The 16863-nt window shown below is 35.3% G+C and overlaps 1 pseudogene; it reads left to right on the top strand.

Moving 5' to 3' along the window:
* Window positions 1–16220, top strand: part of LOC102486604 (60S ribosomal protein L10a pseudogene) — a 26889-nt pseudogene extending 10669 nt beyond the window's left edge.
* Window positions 16221–16863: the final 643 nt, after the last annotated feature.

The raw sequence follows: 16863 nt of genomic DNA, 5'->3' as shown, positions 1-16863 counted from the left end.
GGGAAAGAGGGAAAATGAGAAAGCAAGCCCTCAGATCAGAGACTCAAACTGCAATCGGCTATGTGCCTACCTGCTGACCACTTGTATACATTTTAGAGTAGGGTTTTAATATTTATGGCCTGATAATGCAGGGGTTATACAGCGGCATTTTACAAAGTGAACTTTTTAGGTTTTAAAATAGTTGTATATTTACTGAAAAATTGCAATGATAGTACAGAAAATTGACATGAACCTAGATCCAGTTCCCTTATATTTAACACCTTAAATTATTGCAGCCTACTTGTTAAAGTTAGCAAACAAACATTAACACATTATTATTAAGTCCCAGCTTTATTCAGATTTTCTATTTAATATCATTTATTGTCCGGGACACCACATTTCATTTAGTTGGCATGTCTCCTTGGGCTCATCTTAGCAGTGATAGTTACTCAGACTTCCCTGGTTTGGGGTGGCATTGACAGTTTTAAAGAATATTGGTCAGATATTTTGTGGGATATTCCTGTGTTGGCATTTGTCTGATTTTTTTTTCTTATGACCACATTGGAATTATAGGCTTTTCTGAGAGGTATCAGCAAGTAGCATGCCATTATCACCCCTCATCCCTAGAGTACACATTGTCAATGAGGTTGATGACTGTTGGCGTCAACCATGACCTGGTGGTAGCGACAGTGCCTGCCAGGCTTCTCCACAAGAAACTTTCTCTCTTCCTGCTTTTGAGGAAGGAGGAGAGATGCCCACTCCTCCTTCAGAGTAAAGCAGCTACATTTACAATCCTTCTGCCATTTCCCTCTGTATTCCATGTGGAACAGCACTGGGTGAGGGCTAGATGGATCAGTGCAAACAAAGGAAGGGGGAAGGGAACAGGGATTATCTCATTGCTGAGGGACCCCAGAACAAAGACTTCAACCATCATCAGGGGGCTGCAGGAAGGTTTATGAGTGGGAAATTACCAAGCCAGCATGGAGAGGGTGATTCAAGTCCCCGAATAAGGAGGTCTGAGCAGAAGTGCTGGACAGTCTGTCAATCCATCTCCCCCTCCTATCATTAGGAGGCCTCTGATTGAAAAAATCCAGGCTAGGGATGCAGGGAGACCTAAAAACACCACTTGCTGTGATAGGGAGTTGAGGGAGGTGAGACCTCAAACACAGCTCTCTCCAGAGACTGCAATGCACTGGCTGTGTGGGGACTGCCACTTTCCTCATGAGACCAGCCAGGTATAACCAGGTAAAGTCCTTGTAATGGACTCTGGCTGGGCCTGAAAGATCAGCTTTTCTATTGCTGCTGGGTTTAGGTTTCGAATTCATGTTCCAAAAAGAAGTAGTCTCTTTCATCTAAATTGTTAACTTTGAGCATAGATTGATTCACAATATTCCTTTATTATCAATTGAATGTCCACGGGATCAGTGACAATAATCCCTAAATACATGGTAGGAAATTACTGGTACCACAGATGGAACTTTGTCCATAAGAGCATACTCTAATAGTGCATACATAGCCCCTGCGGTCAAAAGTAACCATGTATACCAGAGACAGGGTGGGTGGAGGGTGAGACACGGCAGAGGGTGAGATATAGGGAACCAAGGATGACAAATATAACAACATATATAGGAAACAAGAAATGGAATATTATTTGTTGATGATAACACGTATGTTGATGTGCTTGATTGAGCCAATATACAGTGTATTCTGGGTGGGAAATCTCATTTTGTTTGCTGTAATGATGTGTAGTGAGTGAATGTAAAATAAATTTAAATTAAGGAAAAGAGCAGAAACTGTTTCATTCTAAGTGATTTTATGATGAAAGCTACAGGAAGTTTTAAAGTAAGCAGAAACCATCAACTCTAGTTTGTGGTACTCGGCTGTGATAACTGTGCAACTGAAGAGTTTATCCTTGTTGCCAACCACTAGGTAGTTTCTACTTCCCTGGAAATGAGTGCCTGAATGTCTCTCTCTGTGTGCTTTGCTATTCTCTCTCTCTCTCTCTCTACTCCTGTCTTTACATCTCGTCTAAGGCCTCAGTATCCTCCATTGATTGCATTTTTACTTCTCTATAAGGCAATTTATAATTCATGAATAAGATTTACCACTCTCTCCCCAACTCCAATTTTAAAGATCTTAAAGCTTAACTACCTATTTCATTTCATTTTCCAGAACAAAAATAATTTAATAATTTCTCAATCCCTGCATGTATTTATATTGCTGTAAATGACATTAAAATATATTCATTCATGGTCAATAAAATAATGATTAGTACTCCATAGTGTCTGTTCCAGAGCATTCAAGGCAAGTAATTTTAAAATCCGGATTCCTGGGTCTCATTCTAGAGCACGGGAATCAGAATTTTTGAAGAATTACTTTGTCTTTGACCACATATAAACATTGCGAAGATCTTGGTGTACACTAAAATGAGAAGCAGTTGCCTTAAGTCTTGGACTTAAATTTTCATAATATTGTTTCATCTTCTAAGGATATATTCACAAACTTTTCTTGATTATCCCTTTTGCCATTCTGCCATATTCACTGAGGTATCCACATAATTTGCTATTACGAGGACTATAAATGCGATTTCCTCAACTATTGTGAAGAGGTAATATTTTCAAGCAGATTATTATTTCCTCAGCTTTCTCAATTTTCATAATATTCTTATTACAACAAGGTGGTAAGAATTTCAAATAGCTTTTCAAATGTGGTTGCAATTTCTTGTCACCTATATGGCTTTGGGTAAATTTTCAATAAAGTAGATTTATCATTTGCTTTTTTACTCATCCATCATCAAATTTAATTTTATGATATTTATCATTTTAAGAAAATTAAATAACTATGGCAGTGGCCTTAAAGAGGTTTTATACTACCTCACAGATGTAATTGCTGAATTCTCTTATCAGAATCATAGTAGAGAAGGTGTAATATTTAGAAAATAATTGTTTAAAATAGCTTGGGAAAGAGCAGAGGAAGATGTGAAATGACAGGAAAACACAAGCCATATCGTTCCATATATGTGCGTTTATGTGCATATGTGCATTTTAATTATTTTTATTTCTCTCTTGATGTTCTTGAAGGTTATAGAAAATCCTGAAAACAGCTCATAGAAAAACATACAAAGGACAACCCTTTAAAACATTTGAAAGTATTACAAATATTATTTTCTGTAACATTGACAACAAATCTTATATTAAAATTCTTTGAATCTTGAAGTTACAGGTTATCGGTGTCCCCTTCTTAGTCAATAAAATAATTTTCTTCTTCCTTTTGTTACTGAGCATATAATACAAATGATGCCGAATTACTTATTTCATATTTGACTTCCTAAAGAAATAATTTAAAAGTTGTATCCTATGGCAGATTGAGCAAATTTCGCTGAGTTGGCTGCCTCTGCCTGGTTAGATGGGGGCACTTGAACCTTTAGCCATCTAACCAGTCAATCTGTAAATACACTCAAAGAAGACATATCTTCCTGTAGAAACCAGGGGTACACACTGCCAAGCCAGCTTCCCATGACATCTAGTTGTTCACTCTGTTCCTGAGTTCAGTCTCTGAGTGCATCTTCATGGTATGTGTTGTCTTCCTTCTTGGGTCGTTTGTGACTAATACATTGTTAATTGCAAGTATCCAGTGTTCGGCCAGTTCCGTAGTCTTACTTCAGAAATTCCTCTTTCACTGGGGTATAGAAGAAGTAAATAAAACAGCTATTATTATGTATTTATTAATTTGTGCACTATTTGCCTAGTACCATGGAAGGCAACCTCCAATCAACAAGAACTTCATCTATCGCCTTGACTCTTATATCTCTTGATCTCTCAGTAATGTAGCATTAATAAAGATTTTTAAAAAACAAATGAACACCTGGACTTCCCTTTTTACCTCAATATTTTGAAATTATCATAAATAGATATGAACAGTGCACATTTAAGTTTGTCAAGAAATGTATTTGTGACAATATTAAATGATTTGAATCATTTCTTCTGGTAAGCCAGTATTACTGGGTCATCGAGAAAATAATGATGCACTCTTGCATAGAAAAACTTGTCATGGTAGCCTAACATAAACTCTTTAACAGTGAGAAAGCAGAGTGTGCTCATTTCTCCAATGGCCACTCAACAACACCCCAATCCTTGAAACCTGTCATATGAGACAGTATTATTCCCGTTATTGATAGTCAATTAAATCTGGCTACTTCTTCTCATGGTCAATGAAACAAGAGGCGGAAATTAGAGAGGAAATGAGTTTATTTATTTATTTTTTAAAATCTATGACCAATAACAGAGAGATAGCAAACAACATCAAACTGTTTCAACAAACTCAGTCTTCTCTGTACAAGCATAAAGGTACAAGCTAAAAGGAGGAGCAAATCATTCATCACTACAATCATTCAGAGGTCAATCACTTTCCCCTGAGTAATTATCCTGATTCCTGTTTTACTTCAGATAGACAATCCAGGATTCTCATTGGACCACTCCTCAAACATATCTTCCTATGACTCAGCAAATGTTCAGATTGTTCTCCTTGAAGGTCTTTTTAAATTTCAAAATGACTTTAGTCCTGCTAAACCCCAAGCTGACCTGTTCCAACAGACTGTCTTTTGTTAATTAGTGTAACTGACAACAAAAGCAATGGGCTGTCTCATTGCAGTATCATGAGCCCTTAAAAACAGAGAACTTTCTTCTAGAAATAGAAGAGCCTATAAGAGAGATTCAAAGCTCAGGAAGAGCTCAAGGCATCATTAGGTAATTTGAAGATGAAGAGAACCATGATTCAAAGAATATGGCTGACCTCTCAAAGCTGAGGATGAACATGTCTGATTTCTAATAAAGAAATGAGGTTCTCTTAAACCTCAGAGTACATTTTCCCAACCATCTGAATGAGTTTAGAAGCACATTCTTCCCCAGATCCTCCAGAAAAACCACACTGATTTAAGCTTGTGAGACCCCAAACAAGGAATATAGTTAAGCTAGCTCAAACTTCTAAATTACTGAACAATGATATGACAAATGGATGTTTTTTGAGCTGTTAAATATATGGCAGTTACTGTACATTTTGTACTAATAGGAAACTAACATGACGGAACTTAAAGTGTTTGTGAAAAAAATGAAATTAAAGTAGAAGTTTATTTTGGTGCCCCACCCCCAAATTGATGTCCATGCATAATTTTTTTCACAATATGCATTTCCAATGATTTTTGAAAGATCCACATATAGCCGATCCGTAGAGGAGATTGTCCTGTAAGTAATTCGTAGCAGAATCAGCAGGTGGCTTGGTGGTTAAGGTGCTGGATTCCCACATAGCTGACTGAAGTTCAAGTCTCAGACCCAGCAGCTTCAAAATCACAATAAATAAATAAATAAATAAATAAATAAATAAATCTTTAAAAAAATTCATAACAAAGGGAAAAATAAGATGAAGGATGAGTTCTAAAATGTACAAGGCTTGGTAGTGGTGGCTATAGGATCAGGAAGGTGCCCTTGGTCAACTATCAGTATTTATGGGTGGCATTGAACATGAAACATCAGGTTATATGTCCTTATCTTAGATTACATTCTAATTGCTAGAGCATCAGAATCCAGAATATGCCTTTCTGTTTTGAAAAACCAGTATGAATTTTTGGTTTTGTATGTCTGGAAGTGAGCAGGAAAAAATGATGCAGCTGCATCACATGAACAATTACTCACAGTTGCTTCCCTCATGACAGCACAGCAAATTTCTCTGAAAACAGATCACTGAGACTCAAGTGAGCAATCTCAGACTCAATGATAAATATAAAATAATGAATTAGGAAGGAAACAATCTCCTTAAAAGAACCAGTGAGTCTCTCTCTGCACTCAGAACACTGAGATTAAAGGAAACATTCGTTGTATGGTTGCTTTTAATAACTGATCTCTTTAGTGTAAGAAGAGCGCATGTACAAAGGTGTAACAGGTTGTAAAAGATAATGCTTTAAACACAATAGAAATGATAGATTTGAAGCTCTTTCATTTGGTGCTCTTTCTTTTTAAAATTAACTTTGCATTCCACTTTTATCTACTGTTGCATCTGAAAATGGACAGATCAGCTTTTATTTGCTTTATTCATAAAAACTAATTTGACTATCTCAAAAAATAAAAAAGAAATGATTACAAGAATTTTAATATATATATATCACATACACTGACAGGCAGAATTTCCTCAGAGACAAGATTAAGAATCAAGAATTGCAGTAGAGACTAGCAGATGGCATAATGGCTGTGTCGCTGGACTCCCATGTAGTTGACCACGGTTCAAGTCCCGGACCTGGTGGCTTAAACTCATGCCGGGCACATGTGTGTGCATGCCCAAGATCCCAAGAGGAGAATGGAGGACAAGGGATTGTGACATGGCCATCCCTCTAGAGGGATGATTTTTCACTTTCTGTCTCTCTTTCTGTATTTCTGGCGAGCCAACGCCCCCATAGCAAAAACCTCTAAAAATCAATCAATAAATAAATAAACAAATAAGCAAATAAATAAAATCAAGTATAGGCAGCCAAACTTCATCAAAACAAAGGTAACATATAAGCGGATCAGCTGGAGATGATTCAGGGGAGGGGCGACAGGAAGAAGAGGGGAGGGGTATGTTTCATCTTGTGAAGAGTTTTTTTAGGTGCCATCCAGGAGAGGTTGTACAATGAAATTCTGATGATCGCACAGGAAACAATACCCAGAAAATCTCCTTAACATATATCCAGAGAAATGCATCATTTGGTATGGATGAAATTGAGAGCTAATACCATTATCCCGATAGACATTATTTCACTAAAACTGGATGAGTCCCAATTTCAAAGACATTTCCAAGTCAGGGTAAGGATTCTGCTAAATCAGTGTCCCTTTTCCATTAGTCTAGAAGAATACCTCTGCCTCTATGTAATCCTTTGTTCCCGCTGGTCTTCACATGATGAAAGTTTTGGCATCACAGAATATGTGAAAAGGCATCAGGGCTTTCCCTTTTGTTGACAGGAGTCTTCTTGCTGGGTCACAGACACTTCTGTCATTTGCCTCGCTCACAAATGGATGTTTTATGGAGGATGAATGTGATGTGTATTTGATATACAAGTGCATTTAAAAAAAAATTATAGTGGGATATAGTGGAAAATACTGGCATAGAAGTCGGCATTATTTTTTGGTTTTAGCTGCGGTGTGATAAAATTGAATTAATTCCTGGTCAACTCATTCATTAAGTTTGTGTCTGATGTATTTTCCCCCTTTGTTATGCTCAAGCTGTAGGTTACCTAAAGGACAAGGAGGCTCAGAGTAGATGGCAATGTCCTGCCTACTTTTTCATGGTACTGAGCTGAACGTCACATCATGGAATAAGGATATCTTAACCTGTGAATACAAATATGATAGAGGATAGATACATGGATTCAAGAATTCACCAAATTCAAATCTTCGAAAGAATTGCTGGAGGACATATTCCAGAAAAATAAAATAAAACAAATGAAACATAAATTGAAGGAGACTGCAAGGGATAAAAGAAGTGGTATTGAATAAACAGACGAGTAAAACTAACAGAGCTCACAAGAGAAATGCAAACATATCGGGAAATAATCCTCTACAGGAATTCTCAGCCTAGGAGATAGAATACTTGTAAAATTTGGTTTATTATGCTGTTCAGTGGGAAGACATAGATTTTAATTTTCTTTCGATTTGACTTTTAAATTTTCATATTTTGTCTTGTAAACATATAAGTCTACAAGATTTATGTGCATCTCAGGTAAACTTTTCAGGTATATACAGTCATAAAAACAATACTCTGAGGTATAACAGATGTATTACAATTTGGTTATTTATATATGACATATATTCCAAAATATGTTTGTGAGAGGATATGTACATATGATTACGTATTCACAAGAAATTTGTCTTTTCTTGGCACTTCAATTTTCTTGATATGTTTTTTGTAAAAGTGGATGTCAATTTAAAACAAAAGAAAAGACTTTAACTCATGATCTTTTTGAGTGTTTGATTAGGATACAGAGCAATGAATTTGAAATTTTGAGAGGTTACGAGGTGGCTTAGTGGTAAGGCAAGCGGGCCCATGTGGAAGAGGCCCTGGGGTTGTGACCTACATGTGTGTGTGCATGTTGCCTGAGATGTAGGCGGAGTGAGACTGAGGGTGGATCTCAAGAGTAGAATTTATTGAGAGTGTCAGCTTCTCTCTCTCTCTCTTTCACCTCTCTCTCTCTCATGAAAAAAATATAATAAACTTTAAAAAGCTTAACAGGTTTTGTAACACAAAATATTTCAACCTTGTAAGATTTATTTTACTAAGTTTCTATATGGTAAAATATTTTCAAAGTAAAACATTAGAATCTGGGAGAAAACGTTGATCTTAAACACCAAAGTAACAAACCTGAATATATAGCGAGGTAATATTAATTAGTAAGAAAAATCCAAACAAGAGATATGAAAATGCAAAGTACAAAATAAGAAAGATGCATATCAATTAAACTAATAAAAATATGCTCAAGTTCACTGTTATTGAAGAAGTAAAATTAAAAGTGGACAACAATGCTCCATTAGATGATCAAATATTATAGAATATGATTGACATCCAGAATTTGATAACATCGCTTACCCATAGCCAAATTGATAGAATGAGTGATATTATAAAAACGTTTTGTGGGCCAGCAGGTGGCGTGGTGGTTAAGGTGCTGGGCACTCCCACATGGCTGATCACAGTTGGAGTCCTGGACCTGGTGGCTTGTTTTCTCACTTTCCTTCTCTTGTGTGTCTGTCTTTGGTCAAATAAAAATAAATGAATGAATAAATAAAATTAAATAAATAATTCTTTAAAAAAACATTTTGGAGCAGAATCTGCCATTATCATTTAATACTAAATATGTATATATATTTCTCCCAACTAATGTATTTTAAATGTACATTTTATATCAATAACCAGAATTTTAATTCATCTGGAGCACATATCTTTTCTGTATAACTGTATACACCTGGTTTATTACCTACCTTGTATATTAATAGTGTTACAGTTAAGGAAAGTAAAATAATCATTATTTAGAATACATAATAATATTTTAAACAATTAGACATATACATTTAGTGATCTTAAATATGAGAGTTCTTCAAAAAGGTCATGGAAAAGCATGTAAGTACTTCGGAAATTTTGGGGCCAAAATAAATTCATACTTTCATTTCATTTTTTCTATAAACTTTTTGAAGTCTCTTCATATATCCATTATTTACTCCTGCAAAGAATAAATCCTCAGAATCACACACTGAGCAGGATTACATTATTACTATAATTCTGTGTGTGTGTGTGCTTGTATGTGGTCATAGGTGTGCATGGATATATTCAGTCATATATAAAAAATATTTTGAAGTGTATGTAGCAAATTAGTATCTACGATTTCCTCTGGCCATAAAATTTTAGAGAGAATGTTCTAGACAGGGATTGCTTTCTTCAATATTTTGTATTATGAGAAGTGATAGGCATTATATTTACACAATACACGTTAAATTTATACTATAATTTATTAATTTAACTATAGCAGTAGCCTATTATGGTAGGGCTGATAAAGGGATTGAGATCTCGCGTGACAAAGCTTGCTTTGAATGTTGGCCCTGGTGGTTTGAAAAACTCACTGGATGTATATGTGCATATGTGTCCCCCAAATCCCAAAAGGATAGAGAAATGGAGGAGAAGGGACATAGTGTGACCACACTCCACTGGGAGATGCTTTCTCTCTCTCTCTGGGAGTACATGTACTTTCTGGCAATTAAAAATAAATAAATAAATAAATAAATAAATAAATAAATAAATAAATAAATAAAATCATTTAAATTAAAAATAGTGTAAAATATGTCTTTAAAAATACATATCAGATTTATGGCTTATTATAAAATTGATGTAATGTTACATGTATCAGCTATTTCTCCACTTACAGCATTAAAATTAAAGTTTGGCATAAGGATTGTCAATTTCAACTTGTATAACCTTATAGATATTTAGAGAAGTAAAGTTATTTCAAGGACAAAGGAAGAATAAAAAGACAAAAAAACAGAACAGGATTTGATTGACACACTCAATCTGTATTGAGGGAATATTTTCTATGAACAAAAATTAAGTTCAGGAGTATATAACTTCACTTCAGGCAATAGAACTTAAATTTAGAGTGCTAAGTCTCTATTGACTTACAGAAAAATACATATAAACCTTGTGTAGGTAAAATGGTAGCCCATGGATCTCTTGATATCAAAAGAAAGTTTTAAATTAGTTTAAGACAACAGTTGAGTTCTTGAAAAAGAAATCATATGCATGTATATGTGTGTGTATATATATTCAAACATATTTTCAGTGACTTTTTATATGTACATAATTCAAGTATACTCCCAGTTACTTTACATAACAGTATTCTTGAAGAAAACAGAAATCGGAAGGGAAAAAAAAAAACATACAAAATTTTGGCCAAATTGGCTTTTACCAGTTCAAAGAATCACTGCACTTTGAAACTTAACTAAAATAATTAAATTAGTTTGTTTCAAAGACTGACCTTCCAATAATTTAAAGTTGACTTTGTGTTGGTTCAAACTTCCTAAGTAGCTAAAAACCTATTTTTTGTAAGATATTTATTTATAAGAAGTGAATTGTTGTGGGATTCCTTCATCTGAAGCCTAGTAAAATACCTAACTAGCATACAAATGTATGTTTCACTTAGTCTTCTGATAAAAGAGCCAATCACAACTTCAGAGAGATTTGTTTCCCCTTTTCAGAGGGCAAAACTTAATTCCTACTTTTCAGAAGATCTTCCAGAAATAAACCTAATTATTTGAGATCTTCTATGTTTTCTTCCTTTTTTTATCATTGATATATAAAGTTACTAGATTGATAAATTTATGTGACTTCAAAAACAGTACACACACACAAGTACACTTGCACGTACAAACACACACGTAACTTTATTAAAATAAGGAACTATTATTTTAAAGAATATTTAATAAAGAGACCACATCAATGATTTCTCCTTCTAGCTTACATATTAATTTAGAAAAATATGCAAAATGTAGCTCTCTTCTAGTGCTATTATTAAGATTAATCTTTGTAATCTCTCCTTCATTTCTTTTTTTTTTGGATAGGTTTTTGCTATAGGGCGCATGCGCTTTCCAGACAGACAGAGAGAGACAGAGAGACTGAAAGTGAGAAATCATCCCCCAGGGGTTATGGCCATGCCGCAATCCTTTCTCCTCCATTCTCCTCTCAGTATCTTGGGCACGCACGCACACACATCCAGTGTGTTTTACGCCACCAGGTCCGGGACGTGAACTGTGGTCGACTACATGGGAGTCCAGCGACATAGCCATTACGCTAACTGCTGGTCCCAATCTTTCCTTCATTTCTGATCCTGGATTTAGAAAGTCCAGATCACATTTACAGTCAGCCTCAGAGTTTGATGTTCTTGTGCACAGTAGGCAAAATGTCCTATCATTTTCCTTTCACTTCTTTATTTTTTTTTTTTTCAGATTTTTTTTTGTAATGGGCACATGCACTTGCTGGAGGGAGACAGAGAAAAAGGGAAAGTGAGAATCCAATTTCCATCCCCATCTCCAGGGAGTTGGCGGGGGGGGGATAGTCACTCTACAAAATCCCTTCTCCATTTTCCTCTTGGGATTTTGGGCACGCGTACACAGGTACCTGGTGTGATTTCCAAACCATCAGGACTGGTACTCTGAGGACCAGATGGCCATGTGGGATTGAGTGACTTACCTGCCATGCCACTCACTGGCTCAGACATTTGCTATCCTTTTCCTGGGTGGAGTCTATGCTTAGGCTGCTCTTACATCTCAGAGAGGACTCTCATACTTAATTTTTAAAATTTGTGCTTTGACTAATGGTCATAGTTATTATGCCTTTTATAAAAAGTATTTATTTATTTAATTCCATTTATTATTATTATTATTATGTTTTAATTTGACCATACAAAGACAAAGAGAAAGGGAAAGTGAAAAAGCAAACCACCAGGTCCATGACTCGAACTGTGGTCGGCCAGTTTTAACCACCACGTCACCTGCCAGCACCTATTATGCCCTTTTTAAAAATTATTTTTGTTGCTACAAGTTGGTCACTATATTCTCTATGTATTTATCACTATTTTCTAAATGAATCTTGATTTAGTTCAAAGGTTTTAGAAGCATTCTTTCACTTGTTCTAGAATCTCATTCAGTAAAACCAGAAGATCGTCCCAAAACCACAAACACACACACATACTCATATTTGTGTATAATTTATATATTTATATCCATAATTACAAATGCATTATAAAATTGCAATTTAAATTTTTAATTACTGGATGAATCATTATTTATTGTGGGTGCTACAGTCTCTCATGAATGAGAGCTGATTTTATACTTTTAAATAAAGGTTTTTGTGATGGAAACTTATATAATTCATCTATGCTAACATCTCAGCCTTGTTTAAATTGTCTAGTTGTCTTTCAATACTTTCTGTGCCATGAATGTTCATTCTTTAATTTTTAATTTTGAGATAAAGTCAGGCCTAAACAAGGAGAGGGAAAATATTACAAAGAATTCCCATATATCCTTCACTGTGTTTAAAAGTAGTTTGTTTCATATCATTCATGATAAATATCTGGAAATTAAATGAATACAAGACCCATAACTGATCTACTAATTTTATTAAAATTAAATGTTCAACTAAAAATCTCTATTTTTCTGTGCAATGTCCATTTCAGGATCAAATGAAATATTTAGTTGTCATATTTCTTCAGTGTCTTTCAACATAATACCTCATTGTTTCTCTGGCTTTTGTGAACATAAACCTTTGGTGGGGAAAAACTGGACGAATATGCAAATGCAAGGTTTTATGCCACGCTTATGCTAGCTGACTTTGGCAAATATTGATCTGAAGATATTTTTCCTATTTAATTAAGCAAAATCATCATTCACCTATCATCGCACTACCTGTGATAATCAAAATCTCACTTTTATTTCGCTTGTCTATGTTGAGGTATTTAGCCTTGCATATTTGTATAATTTGATAATAAATTAAAAAAACTAGAGCAATGTGCCTAAGATAAATGAGACAAAGAAAGGATGTACCTTTGGCTTTAGACAGCTACAAAGTACATGGCTTCTAGGGACATTTTGAAAACCTGCTTAAAATAGACAATAAAGATTCTTGATGAGAATGGAAATTGAAGGTTAGTACCCATTTGATATAAAAGAAAAAAATAATAGCTTACTATATTATTTCTACTGCCCTATGGAACATTAACACAACTGAATCACCCTATAAAGAGAATAATGATTTGGAAATGTCTATGGAAAAAAAGATGTTCAGTACTCTTTATTACAGGAAATTTTTTTATCTAATAATGAATATAAAAATTTAGCAAATGAAAAGGTGCCAAACTTGGCATAATCTTCAACAGTATTAGGAGTGAAAAGAGTTTTTAAATTGATCTGAAGTCTTAAGGTCTGGATTTATGTTTTAGGGCTATGATTGCACATTAAAGATGGATGCCAGCATAATTGAAACTTAGCAGAGCAGCTGAAAATTACCTAGTGCATGTATGCCCTTAGTGACAATGGTATCCTTTTAGAGAACAACTCTAATTGCAAAGCTTAACATTTCTTCCAGGCATGAACAGGCATGCCAGCATAAATTCAATCATTTTAATTGCCATTAATATGTTCACCAAGTTCTATCATATTGAAAGCAAATAAGAAAGTTAAGATGCCCTTGGCTTTTTCATGATCATCAAGAATATGACACTGTTTTTTTCTGTTACTCTAGATTTCAGGAAATTAAATGGGGCAATTTTCTGAACTATCCAAGGCTAGAAGAGTAAAGAAAGGTGCTCTGTAAGTAATGCACATGGACTTCACAAATTATCCATGTTCTTCTTAACTCCAAGAATTAAATCTTGGAGGCCAGCAGGTGATGCAGTGGTTAAGGCGATGCTTCCAAGCAGCAGACTATGGTTCAAGTTCTGGACTTAGTGGCTTGAAAATCACACCAGGTGCATGTGCGTGCATGCCCCAAATCCCAGGAGGAGAATGGAGGAGTAGGGATTGCAGCATGGCCATCCCTTTGGTGGGTGATTTCTTATTTTTCCTTTCTCTTACTCTCTTTACCAAGTGCACAGACCCTCCAGTTAAAACTGAAATAAAGAAAAAAAATAAAAATAATTAACTTTTGGCATTTCATTTCACATCTGTTGCTTAAAACAACAACACAAACAAACATGAGAGATATACTTTTGGACAAGTTATGTTCCATTGAACAGTTTAATCTCTTGGCAAGCGAGGGTTTGTTTCGCCTACCTGGGCCCCTACAGGTGTCATTCTTGGTGATGCTCCTGACTCTGCATTTTCACTGCAAGGGGTCAGGTTCGATGCATAGAGCTGTGAAGTGAGCCTATTTATTCTGTAAGAAAGCAGATGCCTTATTACTTGTTGATGATAATGTGTATAGTATTCTCATTGAACTAGCCTGACTTGTATTTCATATTGGGTAAATCCTCTCTATAAGCTAAATGATGTCTAAGAATCAAAAGTATATAATAATAATAATATCAATAAAAAGATAGCAAATGCCATATAAAAAGCACTAAAAAGAAAGTTGCATATTGAATAGAATTAAAATGGTTAAGATCAGATATATTAATTCAAGAAAAGTCACAGAAAAATGAGAGAAATGTAACTGTTACTTTAAATTTCAGTATGACAATTTGAAACAACTTATTTCATAGGTTGTTTTCCTTAAAATAATTTTGAATAGTATTGGATAATATTCCCCAAATCTCATGTTCCTCTAAACCCTTAGAATATGACTTTATTTGGAAATAGGTTCTTTACAGATGTCATTAGTTAGGAATTTCAACATAAAATTGTCTTGATTTTCTTTTCTTTTTCTTTTTTCTTTTTTTTTTTTTTTGTGCGTTTTTTGCTATTGGGCTCATGCACACGCCAGAAAGACAGAGACAAAGAGACAGAAAGCGAGAAATCATCCACCACGGAGGATGGCCACACCGCACTTTCTTCTCCTCCATTCTCCTCCTGGGATCTTGGGCACGTACACACATGCACCTAGCGTGAGTTTAAGCCACCAGGTCCGCGACTCAAACCGCAGTCGACTACGTGGGAGTTAGCTACATAGCCCCTACTAACTGCTGGTCCCAGAAATTGTCTTGATTTTAAGATGGGTCCTAACTTAAAATCCAGTGACTGGTGCCCTTATAAGAAAAGAACAATAAAGAGTGAGGCACACATCGACTGCCATGTGAAGATAAAGGCAGATAGATGTTTTGCTGCCTAGAACTAAGAAATGCCTAGGATCAAAGGAAAGTTTGAAGAGGAAAGAACCATGCTTCAGAGGGAGAAAAATTTGCTGACATATTGATTTTGATCCAACAGCTTCCATAACTGTAAAATAATATTTTTCTTTTCTCTTTAAGTCACCTAGATTTTGGTGCTGAGTGGGGTGTTTTCATGACAAATACCTAAAAAAGGGAAGTAAAATCGGATAAAAAATAGAGGCTGTATCAACTTTTAAATACTGGCAGAAATAGCTTATATTGCTTTGAGTAGCTAGTTGGTAGAAGTATGAATGCTAAAGGCCATATTGGTAAAGACTCATTGATTGTAAGGAACAGGGTAGAGAAACCTCCCATCCATTGTCTTAGAAAATGTATACACTATCATGAACCAAATGTTGGTAGACCATTTAAAGATATTTCTGGTGAAGTAACAAAAGGAAATGAGACATTATTAGAAACTGAAGGAGCAACATATTTACTTTAAAATACAGAAAACTTAGCCCAATTGGATTGTATTGTTGGGTGGGGAGGAAGCAGGACTTGCAAGCATTGAACTTGAGTATTTGGCAAAGAATGGAAAGAATGGAAAGCCTGGTTCATCTACACAGTGAGGGGTAAAAGTCTATATAACACCATCCTCACTCTGATACAAATTCCTGGCACCTCGATTTCAAATTGGACTCTAGAACAGTGGTCCTCAATGTTCAAGGAACTAGCGAACAACTCCATGGGAGATAATCCTTTCACAGACTGGGTGAAAGGAGTTAGTCCCAGGATGATCCACCGTGCATCCCATTCCTACCACTACCACATTACAATACACAATGAAACAATCACACATCCATTGGGCTGGAGCTCCCATAAGACTAATACTGTTGCTGATCCATCAGGAGACAAAGCCAAGGAAGCAGTGTAGTGGTGGGGAGCGGTTGCAAACTCACACAAAGTCTGTCTCACTTGCCACTCACACCCTGCTGTGTGACCTTGGGAACTAGCCGTTGTCCTCATCCTGGGAATTGGAGATCCCACCTCTAGAACATTAAGAGAAAAAGTTTGACCTGTTTTATACCACTTAACATGTTGTACTTTATAACAGCCTTAGAAAATGAATACGAATTTATAAATTAACTCAGATACCAGGGTTACAAATCTCCATTACCGATGATACATTCTTTTCTCTTTACCCCCTTACATTCCTTTGGTCACCCATGAATAGAAGAGTCAATAAATAAATGACCTGATATACATTTTTACTCTCTTGTAGACCATTATTGTGTCTAACAATCTTTTTAACTATTCTCACTTTCTTTATCTTCTCTCCTGTACCAATCTTTCTCCAAACTTCACTGTTTTTCTAAATTCAAATCTAGTGACTAGAATTATATTGAATTAATTTAAATTCTTAAATTTTTACAGTCTTCTATATGCTGTTATCAATACTAGGGAGTAGGAATACAGAAAATCAAGAAGCACTGTCCCTCTTACTGTAGTGCTGTTACTACTTACCTATGTGATGAGTTGAAGGAAGACAAAAGTGCAAGATATTATGTTTATCTTTT

The sequence above is a fragment of the Tupaia chinensis genome, unplaced genomic scaffold, assembly GCF_000334495.1.
Source record: "Tupaia chinensis unplaced genomic scaffold, TupChi_1.0 Scaffold145407_1, whole genome shotgun sequence".
Lineage (NCBI taxonomy): Eukaryota > Metazoa > Chordata > Mammalia > Scandentia > Tupaiidae > Tupaia > Tupaia belangeri.
This window is presented reverse-complemented; position numbering and strand designations above follow the sequence as displayed.